The following is an 11985-nucleotide window of genomic DNA, read 5'->3' on the forward strand; positions in this document are numbered from 1 at the left end:
TCCTTTATGGAGTTAAGACGCCAAATGAATGAGTTCTGTATTATCTACGATCTTAAAAAAATGACACATTGCTGACAACTGAAACCAACATTTAAATTAAATGGAATGACGGAGCAAAATGTTTTGTAAACTCATCAAAAGCTACAATACAGTCCATTTTGATTAGAAGCGTATTTCCAAAAGGATTTTTTCCAGCCATTCCGTTTTCAAATTGACTTTTTTTCAAAGTTAACTTATGACCTTGAATTTACTTGTAACAATTTCAATTGAGACAACTGATTGTACAATTCATAGTTTAATTGGTTTAATTGTCATTTGTTCCTTGGAATAAAACTGAAATGCTTTGATCACCCCATTTTGTCTGGCCCTCTTTCAACCAGAAGTTGGTATTTGATAGCAGAAATTCTGGTAACTAAGTATACAAGTGAACCTGCGTTGCTGATCAATTCCTTTTTGTCCCCCTCAGCCCCTTTCTCTTTTCTGGACAAGGATTGATTGCTTTTGCTCATTTAGAATGTAGTGTACGAAACAGTTACTTTTTTTTTACGTAACTAGGGGGGCGTAACCCAGAGAAGGTTGTCAAATCAATTGCATTCAACATTGTCAACTGTAAGCAGTGGAAGAGTAAACACAAATATATAAAAATAATAGCGACAGGGAATAAATCTGATACACAAATATAAATAAACCATCAGTTGTTCTATCGGATGAAAACTTATTTTCTATACCAATGCTTTATTCCTTACCTTTATTTATTTCTTTGATAATCATTTAATAAGTTATTTTATGCAAATCAGATACTTTATGTTATAGTTCAGTATAATTTCTTTTCAACAACAACAACAACAAAAGAACAAAAAATAAATAAATAAATAGATAAAAAAGGAAATTAATATATTGGGTCCACTAGGAGTATGATTTCTTGATCATAAAATCTGTGCGTATTGAAATTGATACTAGAACTTTTAAACAATAAACATAAATAAATAAACATTTTTATCTAGCCATGTCTTTTAGTTGAATTTTGTATTGAACTGGTGTTAAATTTGGGTTCTTTCAAATTTCAAATTGAATTAATAAAATGAAAACAGTTAAACAATTGAAAATATATGCATAAAGCATGATTGACTTGAAGCCGTTCAGATTATGTTTAAATAACAGTTGATTTCCTGCGAATTTATCTATGAAGGAAATAAATTTATCCCAAACATGGAAATCACTTTTGTTTCCTTTCTAAAAGTTCAAAGACATCTACTTTCAAATAAAAAAAAAAGGTTTATGATAAAAAATAAGTAATTTGAAATGAAAGAATATTTACATAGAAATTTTCTTTTTTACAGGTTTAAAGAAGATTTTGGTAAGCAATCACTTTCCTTAGGCAAATCTTTTTCAGTACAAGTCACGCTGTATTCGAAATATTTAAACAATTAAGTCGAATCTTTACCTTCTCTCTACCCCAATAGTGAACATCTGCAAATCGGAAGCCATGGACTCCTTTTTTCCGCGAAATTTTACTTTCTTCATCAATCATCTATAATGGTCATTAACAGAATGTTATATAATGGATTATATGGTGAAATATATATGATTATTCTAATTTTCTACTTATTGATCCGCTGATAAAAATAAAACCATTATTACTTCTGCTAATCCGAAACATTTATGACAGTTGTTTGCGAAATAAAAGTCATGGTGTTGATTTCTAATCTCCTAATCACATCGATGTATCAATGAAATTTTACTTTTTTATTGAACATTCGAAGGCCATCTTAAAAGTACCGATTAGTATGTAAATGACAGTATATTGTTACAGATATTCAATTTCTCATTAGATATTCAATAATTAAAACGTATTTTTGAAAATTGTTTTTCTCAATTAATCTTTTTCTATCATAAAATAGTTTAATTCAAGAAGTTCAAAATATGCATTATTTCTATGAAATGCATTTCTATGTAATGATAATTTCAGTTAATATTATTTTTTTTTTAAATATTGCATTAACATTTACGATATAAAACTCATAATCCTTTCCGTGTTCATTTATCTTTTTTTTTCGATTAATTTGCAAAGAACAAGGGAGATCACTCACCAACTCGATTCGGACACATCGAAATTTTGTATCCTCTTTGAAATATTTGACGATAATCAGATTTATCCCTAAAAGATAAATACAGTTATTGAGAATGACGCTTATTGCTTTCTATTTTGAAATTATGTATTGCTTACAAAGAGCAACCCGTTTTCCGGAATTATATGGTCCTATCATGACGATTCTATGGTTAATAATACATCAGCATTAATGAGCATGCGCTAGATCTTTTCAACTCCCCATCTTGTTCAGAGCAGACGAAATCATCGGTGTTCAAAAAAAAGTCAAGTATCATCGGTTAAGTATTGTATCAATCGAAGAAATTTAAGTATGAAAATCGCATAAGACGAACATATTATAATTCATTTTTAAGGAATTTGTTTAAAATTTATTGACTTATTTGTTAGAAAATGGTAATGTAAAACAACAGAATTTTATTTTCATTGCTTGATTAAATAGAACACATGTTGGAATATTAATAATTGGGAGTAAGAAAATCTTTGACGGTTTTATTCATTATTTGCAAGAAAATGAGCACTGGATTGTTGAGAGTGGGGTCTACAAGGAGATCCAAGACAAAATCGCCTTATGCCAGACCCCCTGCACGTGCTTCCGGCCCCTCGGCGCGCCCGGTGCAACCAACACAAGAGTCCTCACAAATACAGCATGCGGGAAGTGGTAGCCAAGCGATTTATGCTCCTACCAGTGGCCTACAAGACACATCCGAGGTCAGTCCCGTGAATGCCACACTGCCAGTGAACATCACAGGTGACCAGCCTCAGCTGCAACAGACCTTTAGTGTTGCCGCATCTCAAAATATTCCAGATGTGCAGCCTCTGCTTCAAGACACCTCTATGACCACAGCAACAAAAAATGTTGTGTATCAGCCAGGTATGCATGTTAATCCCCTAGTCAGTATTACATCAGATCTTGGGGCTAATATACCATTGACAACACAGGAAAAAATTTGGAATAATGAGTATATAGATCTTGCTAAGTTATTGCATTTAGATCCAGCTGCTGAAATTCAGCAACTGCTTGTGTTTGAAGATGGAGAAATTAAAATAAAAAATAAATCTAAGGATAGAAAAATTGTAAACATTTCGGAATGGACTGATTCCTTTTTGATTTATGCTGCCATCTACTTAAAAAAGTTTCCGCAGCACATTCAGGGCATAATTAAGTATATCAGTTCAATAAGGCTAGGGGCTTCACGGTCTATTACACTAGGGTGGAGGGATTATGACATTCAGTTTAGACTTAGGCGCTCAAAAAATAGTATGATCAGTTGGGAAAACATTGATGCAGAATTATGGTTGATTTACATGGGTCAGGCAGCAGTCACTGAACGCAAGCCTACTTCTAATTTGCACCAGCACAAGCGTTGTTATGATTTCAACTTGAAGGGTTCATGTCTTAAAAAAGATTGTAGATTTTCACACTCTTGTCTTGAGTGCGGCCAAAACCATCCCTCCATCAACTGTTACAGTAATCAAACCAGCCATAATACATCAAAAGGGGCTACTCACAATGTCGGTCGTCAAAACATCAATCCCAATGTGACCCAATCAAGATTTTCAAGGCCATTTCGGCAATAAAGATCCATGCCTTTGGGGTCTAGGTTTTACACCGATCAATGTTACCACTTTAAACATTTTGTTACAAGATTATCCAGAAAAAACTGAGGCAAATCAACTTTTACATGGGTTTACATTTGGTTTCTCATTGAACTATGAGGGTCTGTGGGATCCAGTATCTTGTAAAAATATGGTTTCAGCATTAGAGTATAAAGATGAATTGTTAGCTAAATTGAACAAAGAAATTGACCTAGGTCGCATAATGGGTCCATTTGATGCCCCACCATTTCAAAATTTTCATTGCAGCCCAATAGGAGTTTTAACTAAAAAAACAGGGTGGTTGGAGGTTAATCACCAATTTATCTGCTCCACATGGAAAGAGTATTAACGAATTCATTAATCCTGAAATTTGTTCAGTTAATTATTCATCTTTTGATCAAGCTGTTAGCATGGTACAAAAACTGGGTACAAATGCACAATTAGGGAAAATGGATATTTCAAATGCATTTAGGTTGTTACCAAATTAGACCCGAAGATTTTAGTCTGCTTGGTTTTAAGTTTCTTGATAAATATTATGTAGACAAATGTTTACCGATGGGTTGTGCCATATCGTGTGCTTTGTTTGAAAAATTTTCCAGTTTTTTACAATGGGTGGTAGAGTATAACACCAACTTGAAAAATATTGTTCATTACTTAGATGATTTTTTATTTGCTGGAGCTCATGGTACAAACAATTGTAAATATATGATGGATTCTTTTCAAAATATCTGTAACAGATTAGGTGTTCCTCTTTCAGAGGAAAAAACTGAAGGTACAACAACATATATAGTGTTCTTAGGTTTAGGTATAGACTCGGTTAATCAGTCAATTTTCATTCCAAAGGATAAAGTAGAATCTTTACAAAAAGAAATACTTGAAATTCAAGGGAAATCTAAGATTACATTAAGGCAGCTTCAGTCTTTAGCTGGCTCATTAGCTTTTATTACAAAGGCCTTGCCAGCAGGTAGAGCATTTACATGCCGCTTATATGGTTTAATGTCTGGTGTCTCTAAGCCACATCACTTTGTACGACTTTCCAAAGAAATACATGGTGACCTCCAAATGTGGTTAACATTTCTTGATGAATTTAAAGCAATATGAGCTGCAACTTTAATATCGGAAATTTTTGTTGCAATATTGTAATTAACTATTTCAATGACAGTAGAAAAGAATGTTTATAAACTTCTGTTGTTCATATTTGCAAAGAGGAACTATAAATTTATAAGCTTTAATTAAAACAAAATTACATTATTGTCGTCCTGTACAATATTGATTTCTTATATAATACTTTATTCCATTGTATAGAAATCTTTCTTCTAAAACATTTTAATATTTTATTTTAGTCTAATTGATTATAAAGGTTTAAATTACATACAGATTAATCATAATATCACATTTTAACAGCAAAATAAAATTTTCAAAAATGCAGCTCATATTGCTTTAATGGAACAACAAAATTTCCAGAATTGGAATGGGAATCTGACAAAAATGTACAATTTTATTCAGATAGCTCAGGTTCAGTGGGTTGTGGTGTGGTTTTTGGTACTTCCTGGTCTTATCTCTGTTGGCCACAGGAGTGGAATGTTGATATAAGAAAAGACATCACTTTTTTAGAGTTTGTTCCTATAGTTTTAGGATTTTACTTGTGGTCAGACAAATTACAAAATAAGAAATTAATATTGCATGTTGACAATATAGCTTTGGTTGAAATCTTGAATCAGAAAACATCTAAGAATAAACTGGTAATGATTTTGATGAGAGAATTAGTATTGCTTTCTTTGAAGTTTAATATTCAGTTTAAAGCAGTTCATGTAAGAGGTTGTATAAATGAGATAGCAGATTCAATTTCTCGATTGCAGTGGAACAGATTCAGGCAGTTAGCACCATGGGCAGATTGCCATCCTTATCAAGTACCTATTCAATTTTGGAACCTTTTGAAGGGCATGTCAATCATTTAATTGAAGCTAGCCTCTCCAACAACACAAAAATTGCATATGACAAAGCCATGGTTGTATTTAATGACTTCAGATTACAATTTAATTTGCCTTTATCTTGGCCACCTCCAGTAGATCATGTAATCAATTTTGTAGCTTTTCTAGCATCAAAAAATCTTTCTCATTCTACAGCTAATGTATATTTATCAGCCCTGAGTCACAGTTTGCAAGTGCATGGATTGGACAATCCAGTCAAATCTTTCATTGTGCAAAAAATGTTAATAGGTTTAAGAAGATCTAAGCCTACAAAAGACATCAGAAGTCCTGTAACATATCAGCTTTTACTAAAAATTTTGGATGTTTTACCTATGGTTACACATTCAAAATATGAGCACTTCTTATTTGGGTCTACATTTGCAACTGCATTTTTTGGTCTTCTTAGAATAAGTGAAATGGCAGTAGCATCAAATAAGAGTCGAAGAAATGTACTTCACCTTTCAGATTTACAGTTAAGTAATGAAAATATCAAATTAAAGTTGCGTTTTTCTAAAACAGATCAGAGTGGAAAAGGTTTAGTCATTACTATCAGCAAATCAGTAGAGTCAACAGTGTGTTTTAATTTGTTAGAAACTTTCTTGCAATTCAGATCTCTGGTGGATGGCCCTCTGTTTTGTCATATCAATGGTACACCATTATCGACATACCAGTTTTCAAGTGTATTGCACAAAACATTGAGATTTTTAGGTATTGAAACAAAAACTTTCAAAACGCACTCTTTTAGAATAGGAGCTGCTACTCACATGTATTTGTCGGGCATATCTGAACAAGAAATTCAAAGAAAGGGAAGATGGGTGTCAGATGCATATAAGCATTATCTCAGACCTGAGTTGATTACATTTTAGATGCAAATAATGCTATTATGATGGTTACATCATTGTCATATTGTTGTTAACCTGATATCAAAATTATAATTGGAGTTGGATTAATTCAATTGCTGTTTTCAAGTGCATAATTATGTAGATTGTAATCATTGCTTATGTATTGTTCATAAATCTTGTAGATTCAATCTGGATTGTGGGATCATCCCTTATTAAAAGAGCAGAACAATTTTCTTTGAGTTCTCCGGAATTTGGCACAGACCTTTCTTTACCAGGGGTAAAAGTGTTATGGAAGGGAATACCAGGGTTGAGTTTTGCCAAATTCTCTGAGGTCATTTCTGACCTGTCCTCTACAAAGCCACATCCGAGGTTTCTTGTTATCCATGTAGGTGGTAATGACATTGCCAAACATAATAACCCATTACGAAGACAGCAAAAATTTATGAAAACTGTTATCAACAAGTTGAGTTTGGTTATGCCTTTGACATGCATTGTCTGGTCACATATTTTGCCCAGGGTATATTGGCGCCATTCAATTTCAAATGTTGCTGCAGAGAAATCAAGATCTAGGATTAATAGTTCTATTGCTAGCTTTGTTTTCAAGTCAGGTGGTGCTTCAATTAAGTACCCTGACATCAGTATTGTTCAAAGTAAACTCTTTCTTAATGATGGAGTTCACTTATCTCCCTTAGGTAATTATGTCTTTTTGTCAACAATGCAGGCTGCTCTTAGGCAATTTTGCTCTGGTAATGGTTTTGTTTATCCATCAAAGTGAACAGTGCATAATTTTGGAATTGGAACTGTTGTGGCTTTATGAAGATGTTATGAAATAATTTGTGAATGGTATATTTTACCTGTGGTCAAAATTCAGCCGCTTTGATGGCGGTTGGATTTCATTATGCTTGAAATCCAATTGGCGCAATTTTGACAAGTAACCATTTGCTGAGGGATACTGTTGTCTCCAGGTCCCCCAGCTCTGATATGGTTTGTTTAATATTTGTGAATGCTATGCTGCCAAAAGCTTACAAGTGGTAAGATCGGCGCATAGGGCATGAACATGCGAGTGGCATGTTAACTGTGAATGTAATTTGTAATAAAAAGCCATGACAGTTCCGCCAATACGAGTTGTGTTATTCTTCCAAATTCTACAAGATGCATTTATGAGGTGTCTTGCATAAGAAAAATTCAAAAGCTGAGGTTATCAACCTTTAATAAACAGTTTTTATTAGTGTTAGGAATTTCGAAATAATCAGATTTATCCCTAAAAGATAAATACAGTTATTGAGAATGACGCTTATTGCTTTCTATTTTGAAATTATGTATTGCTTACAAAGAGCAACCCGTTTTCCGGAATTATATGGTCCTATCATGACGATTCTATGGTTAATAATACATCAGCATTAATGAGCATGCGCTAGATCTTTTCAACTCCCCATCTTGTTCAGAGCAGACGAAATCCCCTCCCTTCCCTCCCTTAAATATTATGGTTGGTTTGAGTTTTTAAATTTATTAAATAAATGTTTTTGGCTCCTTTTCTGCTGTGTGCTTTCTTTCAATTTCAGAAATCGTCATGGCTTATATACTGATGAAGAATACTGTGGACTTCGCTGTGTGAATGTGATAATCCTGACTGTTTTGTGTTAGCGCAATTTTGACAAGTAACCATTTGCTGAGGGATACTGTTGTCTCCAGGTCCCCCAGCTCTGATATGGTTTGTTTAATATTTGTGAATGCTATGCTGCCAAAAGCTTACAAGTGGTAAGATCGGCGCATAGGGCATGAACATGCGAGTGGCATGTTAACTGTGAATGTAATTTGTAATAAAAAGCCATGACAGTTCCGCCAATACGAGTTGTGTTATTCTTCCAAATTCTACAAGATGCATTTATGAGGTGTCTTGCATAAGAAAAATTCAAAAGCTGAGGTTATCAACCTTTAATAAACAGTTTTTATTAGTGTTAGGAATTTCGAAATAATATCCCAATTAACTATGTCCCAAGTTTTCTTCGATAGCAAATTATTACAAAGTTTTTTTTTTATTTGCGACGATTAGTTTCCGAGTTTATCAGTATGAATTATCAGCATTTCACTGGTTGAAATTGTCAGCTTCGAGTGACTTATAATTTGACTTGGAGAAAAGATGAAGGGAGGGCGGTGGGTATAGGAACAATCTTCACCTTTATCTTATGTATCGCTTCTCTGCCTAATTGTCTAGAAACATCGTTACAATTTTACAAAGATTCTTTATTGCGAATTAACAACCTTATGGAGAAAAGACGACGTTACCTTCATTTATCTATCAGATCTAAGCATAATTTGTGAATGGTATTTCCAGTGCTATGCTTTACTTTTTTATCCGACTACCGCATGCAGTTTACAGCTGAAGCATTTTTTTTTTTTTAGAGAATAAGTAAACATGTATATGTTTAGACCTGGTAATTGGTTGGGTAGATTGCTTTGTAGTGCTTATCTTTGTTGACTTAAGGGTTAATGTGATTATTTCTTCAAAAAGTTGAAAAAATAAATGGGGAGAAAAACGATTTTTAAAAGTCAAAACACTGCGCTCAATTTAACACATGTATCTAAAATCATCAAAAGAAAGCAAATGCTTTCGGAAGACACGTTTCATTAATTTTGGAATAAGTTGAATATAAAATTGTAACGCCTTTAAAGTTGCAGAAATTTAAACTATCTATAAAAGAACCTTCAAAGAGAAATTTAACTTCTGCTTTGCAAGAAACTCCAGCCGAAAGTCATGTAACTTCTATACAGACATCTCTTTTTTGATACATGTATAACGCAATCCCTTGAAAAATAATTTTGACTATTCATATACTGATGCGCTGGTGAAAACTCTCAACAGTGAAAAAGAAAAGGAAAGTAAGCTTTTGAAAATGGAAAAAAATCGTTCTGAGGTCAATAAAAATCCTCAAGATTTCAGTGAAAATAAAGGGGACAAAATAGTACATACCAATTTTAATGATTCTTATGCCTTTAGAATATAGTTTTATCCCTTTATCGGAATGAAAATAGACTACAATTTGATATCTTCACATTTTTTATGACAGTTTGAGGAATGGACAAGGACAAATTGAGAAATAAAATGAGTATATGAAGTTTTATCGTGTGTTGCGAATTTATAATTATGTCATGAAACACATTTAAAGAGAATTAACAATTTTGTCAATGTTATATACATATACCTTACATGAAATTTACTTAAAAAAAATACTTCAGATAAAATCCACCAAAACTTTCACAGCCTTAATGCAAAGTGTAGATTGCTTGTAGTATACTTCTACATGTAACAATAGATCAATTAGACCTCCAATTCTTTGAAGTTCAAAATGTTCTCATTAAACCCCAGTTTGACTCAGCTATACCAAACCCTAATTCTTCCACCTGTTTTATGAGATTCATTCATCACCCGTTTGATTATCAAACGAGATGACTTTCCATAGTTTTAGACATCATTCTGACCTTTTCTTTAAAATAACAATCTTTTTAATGGAGATAAACCAGAATGAACCGTTAAAATATGTAACTATTTCACTGTTCTACTGGAAATGAATTGTCTCAGGAAAGTGTCAGAGAGAGAGGGAGTCTCTTCACAGTGTGATGACCAGATAAAAGTTAACTCGCGCCGAGTCAATATAATGATAAGACGACTTTTAGTGATTGCCATCTTTTCAACACAGGGCACTTCACAAAGCGTCGATAAGGACATGATCTCGGTCCGATAAATGTTTTGATAAAATTTAAACAAAAGCTTTAAAAAATTTGAATTGGCATTCTTTAAGAAAAAAAGAATGAAAACACGATTGACCACGCGACTTTTTGGTGGCGGCTGGGGTGATTCACGTTTAAGGATTGAAAAAAAAAAGTTGAATAAGAAACATTCTATATTTGTCAGTTCGCAGGGGGCCAAGGTAATCGGTACAGCCCTTTCTTCAAGTAAAAGAAAATCTTTAAAGTCAATTATAATATGAGAATAGCGCTAATAGACGGAAATTTTTCCTGACATTTGAAGAATAAATGTAATATTACTTACCGATGCATAAAGATGACACGAAGGTGACTGTTGCAATTTTAGACGAAGTTTTTACTTTCTGAATTTTCCATAATCACTGAAGCAAAGTTTTCCCTTTCAAAACAATTGTAAACTATTTAGATTAAAGTGTTTCAATGCAAGTCAGATGATCCTTGAAGATAATAAACTGAAAGAAATAGCTCAAAGATATTCTTTGTATTTGGAACAAGTTAAACATTTTGTTAGATAATTAAAGGTATTCAGAAATCAGTTTTAATTGAAATGTAAGTACTGAGAGTGTAATTATTAAATAACTCTTTTTTTTTGTACATTCAAAGTGTTTAACATTGAGTTATTAACATTGGTGTCATGTAGGTGAAATTTATTTACAAAAGGTTTGGTTATTTCTATTTTTAAATAAATCAAGACATTTACATTGGATCAATGTCTCTCACAAGTAAACAGACTTAGTTTGCATTAGACATTTTGAAAAGGTGTTTCGAATTAGCAGGAAGAATTACAAAATTTCTTAGTTTCAAAACTTATTTCGCCGTCGTGTCCTCAAACTGGCGCCAAGGAATATTTAACCAAGCTTCCATAGATGTCTTCGCCTGTTCATCTGTTGCCTTTCTGTAAAGAAACATATTTGTCAAACACTTGAATCCCGCTGTACTACTCATTTGTGGTAATCTACTTGAAACTTTAGAATGCTGTCAACAAAAATATAACAGATTAAATCGAAAGGAAAGATGTGGTGATAATTTTCCTGTCCACACGTTTTGTCTTTGTTTTTCTTTGGGAAGGGTAAGGTAACACTATCTGTTTGTTAAAGCAGTCAGATCTCTACTTTTTAACTCTCATTTTCGTAGAGAATCAAGTATTGAATTGATGATTTAAATGATAAAAAAACTTAAATGGAGAAAGTACATGTTTTTTCTTATATTCACAGATGTTGCTAGTAAATATATATTCTTGATGTGAAAAACAAACGTTTTGGAAAAAAAGAAAATCAATAAATGTAAACGATAAATTAAGAACTGAATAAATAATCCCAGTTTTCCTCCGTCAACAAACTGGGAATTCCAACATTTAGCAATAAAATAGCAAATCACAGATATAAATTAGCAAAAGTTGCACGTTCATATACATATAGTGAATCCTTAATTTTATGTGCTTTAATTTTTAGAACCAGCGATTAAATTATCTAAATGTTTGAAAAATCATTTTAAAAAAGGACAAAAAGTTGAAGCAATATGGGTATGTAATATGTTCAACACTATTAATTTTGTATTTTATGTAATTAAATATGATTTTTTCTCTTTAGGAAGAATATAAAAATGGTCTGGATGAATATTTTGACAAATTTAACTTATTACATACACAGCTTTGGAGACTTCGCCTTCTGTATATATATATATATATATATATATATATATA

At 32.6% G+C, this 11985-nt stretch overlaps 1 long non-coding RNA gene across 1 annotated transcript; it reads left to right on the top strand.

Annotated features, from left to right (window-relative positions):
• Window positions 1-7909: 7909 nt before the first annotated feature.
• On the top strand, window positions 7910-8364 carry LOC133178320 (uncharacterized). The gene is made up of 2 exons (XR_009719973.1): window positions 7910-8004; window positions 8081-8364. It is a non-coding gene; the product is annotated as an uncharacterized LOC133178320 (long non-coding RNA).
• The last annotated feature ends 3621 nt before the right edge of the window (window positions 8365-11985 follow it).

Source organism: Saccostrea echinata, unplaced genomic scaffold (genome assembly GCF_033153115.1).
Source record: "Saccostrea echinata isolate AGI-Se365-2 ecotype Australia unplaced genomic scaffold, CSIRO_AGI_Sech_v1 ptg000002l, whole genome shotgun sequence".
In the NCBI taxonomy this organism is placed as follows: Eukaryota; Metazoa; Mollusca; class Bivalvia; order Ostreida; family Ostreidae; genus Saccostrea; species Saccostrea echinata.